The sequence below is a fragment of the Apium graveolens genome, chromosome 5 (assembly GCF_009905375.1).
Source record: "Apium graveolens cultivar Ventura chromosome 5, ASM990537v1, whole genome shotgun sequence".
In the NCBI taxonomy this organism is placed as follows: domain Eukaryota; kingdom Viridiplantae; phylum Streptophyta; class Magnoliopsida; order Apiales; family Apiaceae; genus Apium; species Apium graveolens.
Window position 1 is genome coordinate 78061690 of NC_133651.1, and position 14247 is coordinate 78075936.

Below are 14247 nucleotides of genomic sequence, written 5' to 3' on the forward strand. Positions count from 1 at the left end.
CAGAAGTAGAAGTCTAAAATAATTTATCTTTTCCCCCGACCCTGCGCGGCCGCTCAGCATTGCTGCGCGGGCGCGCAGGCCTCTACTGGAAAAAATCCAGGTTTGCTCCGTTTCTTCGCCGTAATCTGCCCATTCCTTTCCTCTCGCAATGGCGAACACATGCCAAGGCTTATTCTTGATGATTCCTCCCCCGAAATGCAACTAATACCCTGAAATGCATAAACACTAGAAAAACGCATCAAATACACAAAATACTTGATTTCAAGACACCAATTTAAGCCATTTTAAGACGTTCTAAGTGGTATAAAATGCCACTTATCATATGCCTACTCCCATGTCTGCACCTTCTTCTTTTTCCAACATGACTGCCATGTCTGCAATGCCTATGAATGTTATGCCTGCTCAGAATATGAATGCACAATTTGCTAATATGCCATTTGCACCTAATCCTTATTATGCTGCATTTAGTATGCCTAAAATGCCATTTAGCATACTTTACTGGAATAACATGTTTGCAAATAGCATGCCTTTTCATGTAAACCAAAATGTGCATGATAATTCTGTTTCAATGACTGGTTTCAAAGGTCCAACTCAAATGACTAAGGATGAATCTCAGATCCCCAAATCAAATGAGGTCAAACCTAAGAAACCAAAGAAAAAGGCTAACAAGGCAAGACCCAAGGAAACTTGGGTACCAAAATCAACTTGATTTGGTTTTGATGTGTGTAGGGAAACAAAAAGAATCTTTGGTATCTAGACAGTGGCTGCTCAAGGCACATGACTGGAGATTCTACCCTGCTCACTGAGTTCAAGGAAAGAGCTGGCCCACGTATCACTTTTGGAGATGACATCAAGGGTTATACTATGGGATATAATAAGAATTATTCTAAAATACCGGAGAACTCACGAATATAAGTATTTGATGTATGATATAAGTTGACAATATTGGCATATAAACTAAAGAATGAGATGTCTTGAATATACAGGAAGGCGATGTTTAACGGGCATAGACCTCAATAATTTGAAATATATTTTCAATGCGAAGAAGCCAGAGATGTGACAGAGAATAGTTGGAATGGATTAAAAATGAAAGTTATGCGATTAGTGATTATGTGAGTAAGGCTAAGGAAATAGCTGTCAATGGATTTTGATAGTTTTGTTAACAAGAATCCAAATATTTATTAATAGAAATCTTTCATTCCAGTAATAGCCACAGAACGGCTTATTTACTGTTAACCAAATCAGTACAATCAGAAAGAAGGAATCGCTTATGTTAAGAAGAGACAATACGTCATGAGAATGGAGAACTTGACTAGAAAGGAAAGTGGAATCAAAAGGATGATAAAGAAATTTTATAAGATTGTCCATGATATATGAAAGTTATAAATGTCAGGGTGCCAGAGCTAATGTAAAGCAGGGAGTGAGACGCCTATATTTGGAGATAAGAAATTCATTCAAAGACTGTGATTAAATACGGAAATTGAGATGAAGGTATTGATTGACATGGCATAAGAATGGAAATAGACGGACATATAAGTAAATATCATATTTATTGAAGAATCAAAGCCAGCATCAGATGATGAACCTATTACCACAACCTTTTCAAAGATGAGTATAGCTCACTAAGAAGCGACATAGAGAATCACTTGAAACCAGAAATGAAGCAAGCGTTATTTAAATTATTAAGGATAGGTTAACTAAATCCAACCATTTTTTTATTAACAAATACTTTACCTAAATAATAAGTTGATATTACTACAAGGAGATTGTAGTGCGCCATCAGATTCAAGTGTGGATTGGGAATTGATCAATATTATTACTTAATCTAATATTTTGGACAAAAGTAAAGTGAAGAATTTGATGAAGCATTGATATAGGGAATGCATCCCGGGAATGCGATTAAGTACCAAGAGCTAAAAGGAATACCTAGCAACCAGACATGAAGAAAAATGGGGGAAAATGTCAATTGAATCATTATTGATAGGTTATCCCAAACCTAGTCATTCTCTTTTATTAATAAACGACTTGTCCAGTATATGGGTTAGTTGCTATTTGAAGAAATGGTGGTACGTCTTCAGATCCAGGAATTGATTGTAAATGATCAATACTATTTGATTGGAGATATGACAAAAATATTTAGAAAACAATGAATTATGTCGAACCAGAATAGTATATACCACTCCTAGATGAAAGAACATTCAATAAGGCAGAACTAAAAGAGAGGAATTTGGCTAAACATCGTGAACTTAAGAGATTTAAGTTATTCCAAGAATATGATGCAAGACATAGATGTCAAAGAAGACTTTCTGATAATATGACATAAAGAAAAGAATAGACGTTATATGTGACTAGATGTCAAGGGAGAGCATTGTAGTTAGTTTCATATAAGAACTCCTTGGAACCAAAATAAATAATAATATGGGTTAAAATATGCGGGTGATACTTCCAGGCTAGTAAATCTCACTACTCGATTGTGATTCAAGGGAAGTAAGTTATGATGATACGTTTGTGCATCAATCGTATCCAGTTGAGATTTTCTCGTTAATTCTTAACTCTAGTGTAACTTTGATAACGTTAGAAATCAAATACGCCATGGTTTCAGTATATCATTCACATATGGACAAGAAGATTAAGGGAACGATGAAAGAACCTTGAATGCGATTGGAAGCGATTACGAACTAAGTTAACTGAACAAAGAAACATGTGGGAATGAGGTTCAACAACCAATAACTATTGGAAACGTTCATAAACACGAATTACTAGAATTGGAAAGAAAAGGAAATTTATATGCATTATGCTAGTCCTTTTGAGATAGTAATATAGGCAGGATAAGTGTTAGTGAGTTGGCTTTACCACCACAAGTATAGCAGATTCATAGGGCGTTTATACGTGTATATCCAGGAAGAGTAATTTGGCTTCATTATATATAAAATGGAGGCTTGAGTTGAGTTATATAAGCAACTAATAGAATATGATGTCAGTAAGAGGCTATTGGGTAATGATTGATGTTGCGGGATAAAGTTTATGAAAAGTTATAAGGTTGAAAGATTCACCTGAGCAAATGAAAGTGAGATACTTGAATGTATCATTATCTGATCCTTAGTGTGATTTTGAGGACAAAATCCTTTTAAGGGGGAAGGATGTAACATCCGGGAAATATCGTGCAATTATTTTCATCAATAAATAATTAATATTTGATTATTATGTGAATTTTTGGTGAATTATCTGATGATTGGTGTTTATATGTGGTAAAGTATAAGTATGTTAATTTTATAATTATGGTATGTTTCTGGTAATTTTTGGAGTGATATATGATTTTATAATGATTTATGAATTTATTATTTATTTTATGAATAATTACAAAATTATTTTATAACGTCGGGAATCGTCCAAATTCAACCATTTTTACATTTTTACAACCCAAATTTTTTTCGAAAACTCCTTCCTAACCTAATCTGGTAATTCCGAACATTGTTCGTGTTTTGACTTTTTTGATCCGGATTCGGTTTGACCCGTGCGCGGCCCGGCGCAAAATATTTTGATACGATAATCATTTCGATAAATCAACAAAACCCGTATTCTCAAAAGACGGGATTATATTAGATTATTTTCGTATAAAGTGTTTTATAAGAAGCCCGGTTTGGATAATTATCCAATACGGGTATCAAATTGGATCGTTTTTGCAGTTACTTAGCGGCTAAGTAACCTATTTTTCGATCCAATACGATCTAACGAGTATTATTTTTTATAACTATAAATACCATTTATTTATTATTTAATTATTGTTTTATTATATAAAAATCAGAAAATATTAATAAAAAATCAGAAAATCCTCTATAATTCGTTCTTCGTGTTCTTGAGAATTAAACTCAAATTTGAAGGTGATGTCGGTTTCAGATTTTGATGTTCTAGTACCCAAAACGAAGCCCTCCATCTCTTCTTTCATAATCCATCATCAAAATCACCAAACGATAGGTAAAATTTTAATTCGAATTTTAGGGTTCTTGGCCCGATTTGGGGATTTTTAATTTAGTGATTGTTGAATGATTTGAATGATACAGTTAGCTTCACCTTGTTATTTGCAATCGATTGGTATACATACTTATAGTGTTTGATTATAGGATAGTACAACTCGAGTTCATGGTTTTTGTAGTATTTATTTTCAATTTTTTTGATTAATCATGATGTTGTTAATTCTTGATTATGGTATTGTATTATATGAGTTATAAGCTCGATTTTGAGCCCATAATCGTGAATTTTGGTTACAAATTGGCGGTGCTCGTGTTTTCGCCGGTTTTTGACCGGATTATTGTTCAATTTAATCAGGTTCGAATGTTATCGTCGGTTTGATGCAACTGATGTGCTCATTGAATGGAGTATTTGATTTGGATCGAAAACCCAGCTGAAACCAAGCTTAACGACTGATTTTTAGCCGTGTATTAGAACTTGCCAGAGCTCTCAAGCTCGCCGACCGGATTCTGGGAATCCAGAAATTTCGACGGCTGTTCTTGGAGTTCCGGGAGTTGACCCGGTTCCAACTCGCAAGTTGACCCGACCTTGATATGTTTTTCCCCAATTTTCTTTCCTGAAAACTGTTTGTGCAGTTTTATTTTAAAAATAAATCAAAATTCTTATTTTTAATTCAAAAATTCATTTTTAAATTCAAAATTAATTTAGTTAATTATTTTAAATAATTAACTAAATATTTTAATTCCAAAAATTATTTTATTTATTATTTTCTGTTAGATATATTTGATAATGTCATGTCTAATATGATTTGTGTTTAGTTTTCAGATCTTACTTAAACAGGACAAATCAGTACTTAACTGGAAATCAGCACTTATACTGAAGTCAGAACTTAAGTTGTCCGGAGATATTTATCAAAAGATAATATCAGGACTTAAGGAGACTTTCAGATAAGGAAGGCGGCTGATTGTAAGGAAAGAAGATCAAGACAAATGCAAGAAGAGATATGCATGAAGAAGGAATTCTATGAAGAATAGAATACTTGGAAGAAAAGATAACTAGTTGATATATTTTAGGAAGCAGAATTATATTCCATATCAATTAGAGATTATCTTGTAAATGTATAGTATATAAACACAGACATAGGGTTTACACTACGTGTGTTATCATAATCGAAGTTATTATTTATTGTAACCCTAGTAGCTCTCGTGATAATTTGTTCATCACTGAGAGAGGACAGTTCCATATTGTTACAGAGTTTAATAAAGCTTGTTTTCTGTTACTTGTGTTCTTTAATTCGATTTGATTGTGATAAACACTGTATTCAACCCCCTTCTACAGTGTGTGTGACCTAACAAGTGGTATCAGAGCAGATCTGTTAACACACAAATAGTTTAAGATTCGGAAACAATCATGTCTGAAGAAGAACAAACTCCAACTAAGCCCACCAAAACTGAAGAACCTCCAAAGACTCAAATCCATAGTCGATATGATACTATTAGAGTTCCCATACTGAAACCATCTGAATATTCCATATGGAAGGTGAGGATGTGTATGTTTCTGGAAGCTACTGATCCAGAATACCTTGACAGAATCAATGAAGGACCACACAAGCCAACCGAACTCTCTGTTGTAGTTGTAGGTGAACCAGCAAAGTCTGTACCAAAGGAGAAGAGTGATTATACTGCTGAAGATATCTCATCAATTGCTAAGGATGCTAAGGTACGGCACTTGCTGCATAGTGCTATTGATAATGTAATGTCAAACAGGGTAATCAACTACAAGACTGCAAAGGAGATATGGGATGCTTTGGAGACAAGATGCCAGGGAACCGAATCAATTAAGAAGAGCAGGAAGACTATACTCACTCAAGAGTATGAACACTTTGACTCAAAGCCTGATGAGTCATTAACTGGTTTATATGACAGATTTGTCAAACTCTTGAATGATTTGTCACTAGTTGACAAGGAATATGATCTTGAGGATTCAAATCTTAAATTCCTGTTAGCACTTCCTGAAAGTTGGGATTTGAAGGCCACCACTATAAGAGACAACTATAATCTTGAAGAAACAACTCTTGATGAAATTTATGGGATACTCAAGACTCATGAACTTGAGATGGAACAAAGAAACAAGAGAAAAGGAAGAAAGTCAAGGATAGTTGCTCTTAAGGCTGAGGAGGAATCCCCCAAAGCAGCTGCCTCAAGGAAAGGCAAGGCAAAAGCTCTCATCACAAAGTCTGATACTGAATCATCAAGTTCTGATAGTGTGATGACTCAGAAACTGAAAGCTTACCTGAGATGGATGCTGATGAAGAAATGATGAAGCTGTGTGCTCTTATGGTGAAAGGAATCACAAGGATTGCATACAGAAAATTCAGGAAGGGAAAGAAGTTTTCCAGGAAAGGTCCAAAATTATGATAAGAAGAGTTTCATAAAATCTGAAGGCAAAGAAGGAAAGTCTGAAAGAGGAGATTACTCAAATGTCAAATGCTACAATTGTGGTGAGAAAGGCCACATATCTCCTGATTGCAAGAAAGTGAAGAGTGAAAAAGGCAAGGCTCTTATCACAAAGAAAAAAAGCTGGACATACACTTCAGATTCGGAAAATGAGGAGAACTATGCCTTGATGGCAAATGCTGATAGCAGTTCTGATGCTGCTGAGTTAAAGGTACCCAAACTACTTATGCCTTGCATACTGATGATATTAATGAGTTAAGAAGATATCTTAAAACCATGTTCATTAGTTATAGAGATCAAACTTTAACATGTGAAAGATTAACTTCTGAAAATCTTGCTTATAAAAAGAGGAATGATTATTTAGAAAAAGAGTTAGTCATGTTCCATCAAACTCAGAAAGATAGAGATGATGCTTTCTATGTTAGGGATGAAGTACTTAAAATGAATGAATCTCTAAAAACTGAGTTAGAAAAGGAAAGAGAGATTATCAGGACTTGGACTAACTCTGGCAGAACAACTCAGAATTTGTTAAGTAGTGGAAACTGAAAATAAGGCTTAGGTTATGGAGATGATAAGAATGATAAGGGAACTGTAGAGATTGAGCCTATAGTTGGTAAACAAAGCCAAAGGTAAATCCTGTTAAGTTTGTAGCTGTAAAGTCTGATAATGATAAATCAGGAGTTAAAGAGAAATTAACTTCTGACAAACCAAAATAGGGTAAGCCAACTGAAGTAAACATAGGTTTAATGACAAAAAAGCAGCTTAAGCATAAGCTGAAAGATGTTAAGAATGTAAACAAGGTAAAGCCACCTAGAAAAAATAGGAATGGAAAGGAAGGTGTGAATAAAAGTAATGATTATAAGCATGTTCCTAATGCTCCTAGAAAGAAATGTCATAACTGTGGAAATTCTAACCATCTGGCTTCTTTTTGCAGGAAGAATAAGAACATAAACTCCTTACCTTCAAAGTCAGGAGTTAAGAGTCAGTCTGTTAGATATATGCCACAAAATCCTTGTTTTCATTGTGGTAGTTTATGGCATTCCATTTATACTTATAAGGAATATCATAGTTTGTACTATAATTATTATCAAATAAAACCTTCTTTAAAGAAAGTTAGCATTGTTCCTTCTAGTGTAAGTTCTGATGTAAAGTCTGATATTGTAAATGCTGATAAGAAAACTTTTAACATAAATTCTGATGCTAAATCCGCTGCAAATGTTAACAAACTTAATAAGGCCAAAGGATCCAAGAAAGTCTGGGTCCTTAAAACTAATCATTAATGGTCTTTGTGATTGCAGCAGGGCAACATAAAAAACATCCTAGTTCTGGACAGTGGATATTTAGGACATATGACTGGAAATAAAGCCCTGCTATCAGACTTTGTGGAGAAAGCTGGCCCAAGTGTTTCTTATGGAAATGGCAACATTGGAAAAACACTGGGATATGGCAATATCAATCTTGAGAATGTCATCATTGAAAATGTAGCTCTGGTCTCAGGAGTAAAACACAATCTGCTGAGTGTGAGTCAAATCTGTGACAGAGGTTATCATGTGGATTTTTTTGAAGAACACTGTGAAGTTGTAAGCAAATCTACATGCAAAGTTGTTCTGAAAGGATACAGACATGGTAACATTTATGAAGCCAAGCTTTCAACAAGTACTGATGGTTCTGCAATCTGTTTGTTAAGTAGAGCATCAATTGAAGAAAGCTGGAATTGGCACAAGAAACTCTCGCATTTAAATTTCAACAATATAAATGAACTAGTCAAGAAAGATCTTGTGAGAGGACAGCCAAAATCAGTATTTGCTCCTGATAGCCTGTGTGATTCATGTCAGAAGGCAAAATAAAGAAAATCTTCTTTCAAGAGCAAGACTGAATCATCAATTCTTGAGCCTTATCACCTACTACATGTTGATCTATTTGGTCCAGTGAATGTCATGTCTATTGTAAAGAAGAAATATGCTATGGTCATAGTGGATGAGTTCACCAGATACACATGGGTGTATTTCTTGCACACAAAAAGTGAAACTGCATCTATTTTGATTGATCATGTCATGCAACTGGATAAATTGATCAAATATTCCGTGAAGATCATAAGAAGTGATAATGGCACTGAGTTCAAGAATTTGATCATGGAAGAGTTCTGCAAAGACCATGGAATCAAGCAGGAATTTTCTGCTCCAGGAACTCCACAGCAAAATGGAGTTGTTGAAAGAAAGAATAGAACTCTTATTGAAGCTGCACGAACTATGCTTGATGAAGCAAAGCTACCAACCTATTTTTGGGCTGAAGCTGTGCAGACTGCTTGTTTTACTCAGAATGCAACACTCATTAACAAGCATGGAAAGACACCATATGAGATGGTGAAGAAAAAGAAGCCAAATCTGAAGTATTTACATGTATTTGGATGCAAGTGTTTTGTTCTTAAAACTCATCCTGAACAGCTATCCAAATTTGATCTAAAAGCTGATGAAGGAATTTTTGTTGGATATCCACATTCCACAAAAGCCTTCAGAGTCTACAATTTAAGAACACGGGTAGTCATGGAATCTATCAATGTCTCTTTTGTTGATAAGAAGATTATTGGACTTGAAGATTTCAATGATCATGATCAGCTAAGATTTGAAAATGAAGTTTTAAATTCTGATACTATAAATCCTGACAGTCTAAATCTTGACAGTCTAATTCCTGACAGTCTAAATCCTGACAGTGTAAATCCTGATACTGCAAACTCTAATGAATTAAACTCTGATGTTATTGAAACTATGGTGACTACGCCAAAGGAAGATGCACCTGTGCAGGGGGAGCATACTGAAGATACAACCATATCTCAAGAAGTATCAGAACCTATAATTGGCTCTTCAAGTTCTGATTCATCAAGTTCTGATGAGCTAAGTTCTGATAATTCTGGAAACTCAAATTCTGAAGGATCTAACTCAGAGAGCATAATTTCAGGGGGGAGCATCAGAAAATGTTGATGAAGACAGCATGGATCATGGGGGAACATCCAGTTCTAGAGAAAATCTTCCATCTGCAAGAAAGTGGACTAAAGCACATACACCTGACTTAATTATTAGAAATCCTGATGCAGGTGTCAGAACTAGAACAACTACATCAAATGAATGTCTCTATAATTCTTTTCTTTCTCAGACTTAACCAAAGAAAGTGGAAGAAGCTCTTCAAGATGCTGATTGGGTGCAAGCAATGCAGGAAGAGTTAAATGAATTTGAAAGAAATAAGGTCTGGACCCTAGTACCAAGACCAAAGAATAGATCTGTTGTTGGTACAAAGTGGGTGTTCAGAAACAAAACTGATAGTGATGGCATAATTACAAGGAATAAAGCAAGGCTAGTTACAAATATTCTCAACATGAGGGAATTGATTATGATGAAACATTTACAGCAGTTGCTAGATTGGAAACCATAAGGATATTTTTGGCTTATGCTGCTCATAAAAAGTTTACAGTCTTTCAAATGGATGTGAAAAGTGCTTTTCTCAATGGAGAATTGGAAGAGGAAGTATATGTTGAACAACCTCTAGGTTTTGAGATTCCAAACTTCCAAATCATGTCAACAGGCTTGACAAAGCACTCTATGGCCTTAAGCAAGCTCCAAGAGCATGGTATGAGACTTTAGCTCAGTTTCTTCTGGAAAGTGGATTTAACAGAGGAACTATTGACAAAACATTGTTCTACCTCAACCATGGAAAAGACTTACTTTTGGTGCAAATATATGTTGATGATATCATTTTTGGTTCTACAAATGACAGACTTTGCAAAAAGTTTTCCAAACTGATGCAGTCAAGATATCAAATGAGTATGATGGGGGAACTTAGCTATTTTCTGGGCCTTCAAGTCAAGCATAATGAAGAAGGTACTTTTATTTGTCAATCCAAGTACACCAGAAATTTGCTAAAGAAATTTGGAATGCAAGATTGTTCAAGTACATCCACTTCCATGGCCACTGCAATAAAATTGGATAAGGATACTGGTACATCAGTAGATATTACTGATTACAGAGGTATGATTGGCTCACTACTCTATCTAACTGCTAGTAGACCTGATATCATGTATGCTACCTGTCTTTGTGCAAGATTTCAAGCAGATCCAAGAGAACCTCACTCAACAGATGTGAAAAGAATTTTCAAGTACCTTAAGGGTACAGCTAATTGGGATTATGGTATCCTAGAGAATCAGACTTTAAGCTAATAGGTTACTCAGATGCAGATTTTGCAGGATGCAAAATTGACAGGAAAAGCACAAGTGGAAGCTGCCAATTTCTTGGAGGCAGATTGGTTTCTTGGTTTAGCAAGAAACATAAGTCAATTTTCACATTAACTGCAGAAGCAGAATACATTGCTGCAGGAAGCTGTTATGCACAGATTCTTTGAATGAAGAATTAGTTACTGGATTATGGATTAACATATTTCAAAATCCCTATTTACTGTGATAATCAAAGTGCTATTGCTATGACAGGTAATCCAGTTCAACACTCAATGACAAAGCACATCAACATTAGGTACCACTTCATAAGGGAACATATGGATGAAGGTATAGTGGAATTGCATTTTGTTCCAACAGATCAACAACTAGCAGATATCTTCATAAAACCACTGTGTGAAGCTACTTTTACAAGATTGGTAAATGAACTTGGAATGGTTTCATGTTCCTTCTCTAAATCTGCTTAGTTTATGTTCTGATACATCAGATTTTATGATCAGTATTTACAGATATTACTATCTTTGTGAATTCTGTGCTTAAATTGAAATTTGCTTAAGTGCTAATTATTGTCTGATTTGAATTTCTAATCTGTGACTATTTAATCCAATAAGGATAATTGTGCTAGATGCTGAACTAGTAGTCTTTAATATTCTAAAAATCGCATGTTTGAAGTAATTGTTTATGTGGAAATCTTTTAACACAAGCAAATTCTGATATTGAGCTTAGTTAAGTTTACTTTGTGTATCTTATTACTAAGTCAAAAACTAGAATAGTGCTTCTTATCTGTTAAGTTCTGATGTTAGTAAATCTGGTGAATGTACTAAGTGCTGATAAGCCTCACTTATCAAAAGAAAAAGAAAAGAAAAGAAATAAAAATCAGGCACTCCTTTGAGATCTAGAGTAAAAATGTGGAAGGGAAGACCCAAGTGCATTACTGGTATTAAGTTATATGCATTAGAAAAGCAAAATAAATATTTTCTTGGTGACTTTTTACACTCTATGATTACTGGAGAAATACTCTGATAATAGCATAAATTCTGATAAGCAGTCGTGACTCACTTACACTGAGAAGCCACTGTAAAATGGAATTTCAAAAGATGCATAAAATGAGCACAAAACAGTTGAGGTGGACTCATGTATGAACTCATTCTATAGTAGACTTCAGAATAATGACAGATTTTGAGCAAAGTTCTTAGTTATGACTTATTTCTAAGATGTACTGAAGTGAATCAGACTTTAATCTTATCTGATATTTAGCTTACTGTACACACATACACTCCATATGAATAATGAAAATTACTGTGGTGATAAATGTTATTTTAGATGAACAGGTTAAGTGTCAGTTGCATAAATTCTGAGGACAAGTTATGATGGAAATTCTGATGATTTAGTTCTGGAGAAACGAAATCAGTATTTGTGTGAAGAATTACAGAAATAGGCATTCCCTTTTCGAGTTAAGGAGTCATGTTCTGATGACTGTTAAGTTCTTATATAAGTCTAATCTCTGATATTTAATCCTGATTCTTTACTTGACTTATTTGTGTTTCAATCTGAAACAGTCATATTTAAAATCAGAATATGTTTGGGTGAGATATAAACAGTCAACATAATTTGGGTTAATGGTACTCGTATATGCACAATAATTTTTACTTGTTTCGTGTGCTCATTAACTCCTGTTTTAAGCTTCCAATGGCTGTCATTATTACTCATCGGTCTAGGGAAACGAGGCTTTACTTCTTTTCATTTCACATTCCATGCATCCCTTGGTCTTCCCTTGTCTATATAACTGACCTATAATCCTTCAGTACAAATCAATTTTTTTTTCTCTCAAACAATGACTCAGTTTGGTTGGTTTTACTTCTATGGCTCAGACAAGGTGACCATCTGGAATAATGGAGTTCCAACTCGTTATCTTATGAACAACATTCCTTCTAATCTCTGGATTCAATTTCCAGAAATCATTAAAATATGACTTGTTGATTGTCCAAAGAAATCTTCATCTCCGTTCTCTTCGTCAGCAGGAGAGAATCATTCGTCTTGCTATTCTTTTTATTGAAGATAGGAAGAAGAAGAATTAATTACAATCCTCCTGTTTCTCTTCACTGTCAGCTTTGTCAGTCTTTTAGACTAGGACTAAGGCTGTTGATGTTAGAGATTTTAGACTAGGGCAATCTTGTAATTCTATGCATGTAATTTAAGTTTCATGAAATGTATTCATTTGATATATTAATGAAATTTTACTTTATTGCAAGATTTTGTCTCTGAGTCGTTTCATATTCTAATGACCTGTTAAATTCTGATAATAATCAAGTTATGATGACCTTTTAAATTCTGATAATAATCAAGTTCTGATGCTGACGTGGCAGTATTTATTTACTTGGTTTATTTTCGGTCATTACCTCAACGGTCATATTTTTTTGAATATTGGTTTATGAGAGATAAAGCAGTAATAATCATTTATTTAATGGAATTACTTGGTTAGTGGGATGGTTTTTCTCCTTGAAAAACTGTATGTGATAAGTAATAATTGCTTATTTACCGTGCCCATTAATTTTTGCCTTAACTGCTGCATGTTTGACAGGTGTAAAGGTCTGTTCCACTACTTTTTAACTGCTGTCACGTGGGGTGTCTAAGTAAAAGAGATAAAAGACTTTTAAATCTTTTATTTTCAGTTTTATTCTACTCTCTCTCTTTTCTTATTCTCTCTCACTTTTTCTGACGGTTTCTTTACAGACATTTTATCAAACACCTTACAGGCAATTTAATTTCTCACTTATTTCTCATGGCACCCAAGGATTTAATTATTGATGGAGCCAAGTTTGTACCAAACAACTATGTTGCAATCTTGAACAAGGCTGAAGCTCCATCAGATTTGCACTTTGTGCAAGATTTTTTAGCAAATAGTTAGATTGGGTATGCTTTGACCCAATCTCAAACTATTTCAAGCCAACAAGTTCTGACGTTTTGGCGGACTGGGATTTTTGATGATGGTGGTGCTACTGGTACTCGAAGCATCGTATTTGAAGTCAATGATGTTGAGCATGTGGTTACTCCTAGAGCAGTTCGTAAAGCTCTCCACTTACCAGAAGGCTGTACTTTTTCAACAGTGGAGGACCCTGTTCTACAACAGCTCATGGCCAGTTTGGGCTATGAGAAAAGTTTGGGCAAGCTTGGACAGTTGAAAAGGGCAAATATCAGGAAGGAATGGAGCTTTTTCTTCGATTGTATCACTAAGACATTCGCCAATAAGTGCTCCAACTTTGATGCCATTCCAATTATGAGTCAGCAAATCGAGTATGCTCTTATTCATCAAACACACTTTGATTTTGCAAGTGTTGTGCTAGGATTCGTAGGGGATAGGATGACAGAGGATAGGAATGAAGTATACTTTGCTAGATTCTGTCAGCTTATATATAATTTTTGTTGTGCTGATGAACCCCAACCTACCACTGATTTAATTCTACCCTTTAAGCTCGCAAAAAGGGCTTTTAATGATTTGTTAAATGCTGACATTAAGAAAACAGTGGTTAGACCCTTACAGATACCTCAGTCTGTAAGACAGATTCTTGTAAATGCTGATCCTCAAACCTACACATTTGTTTA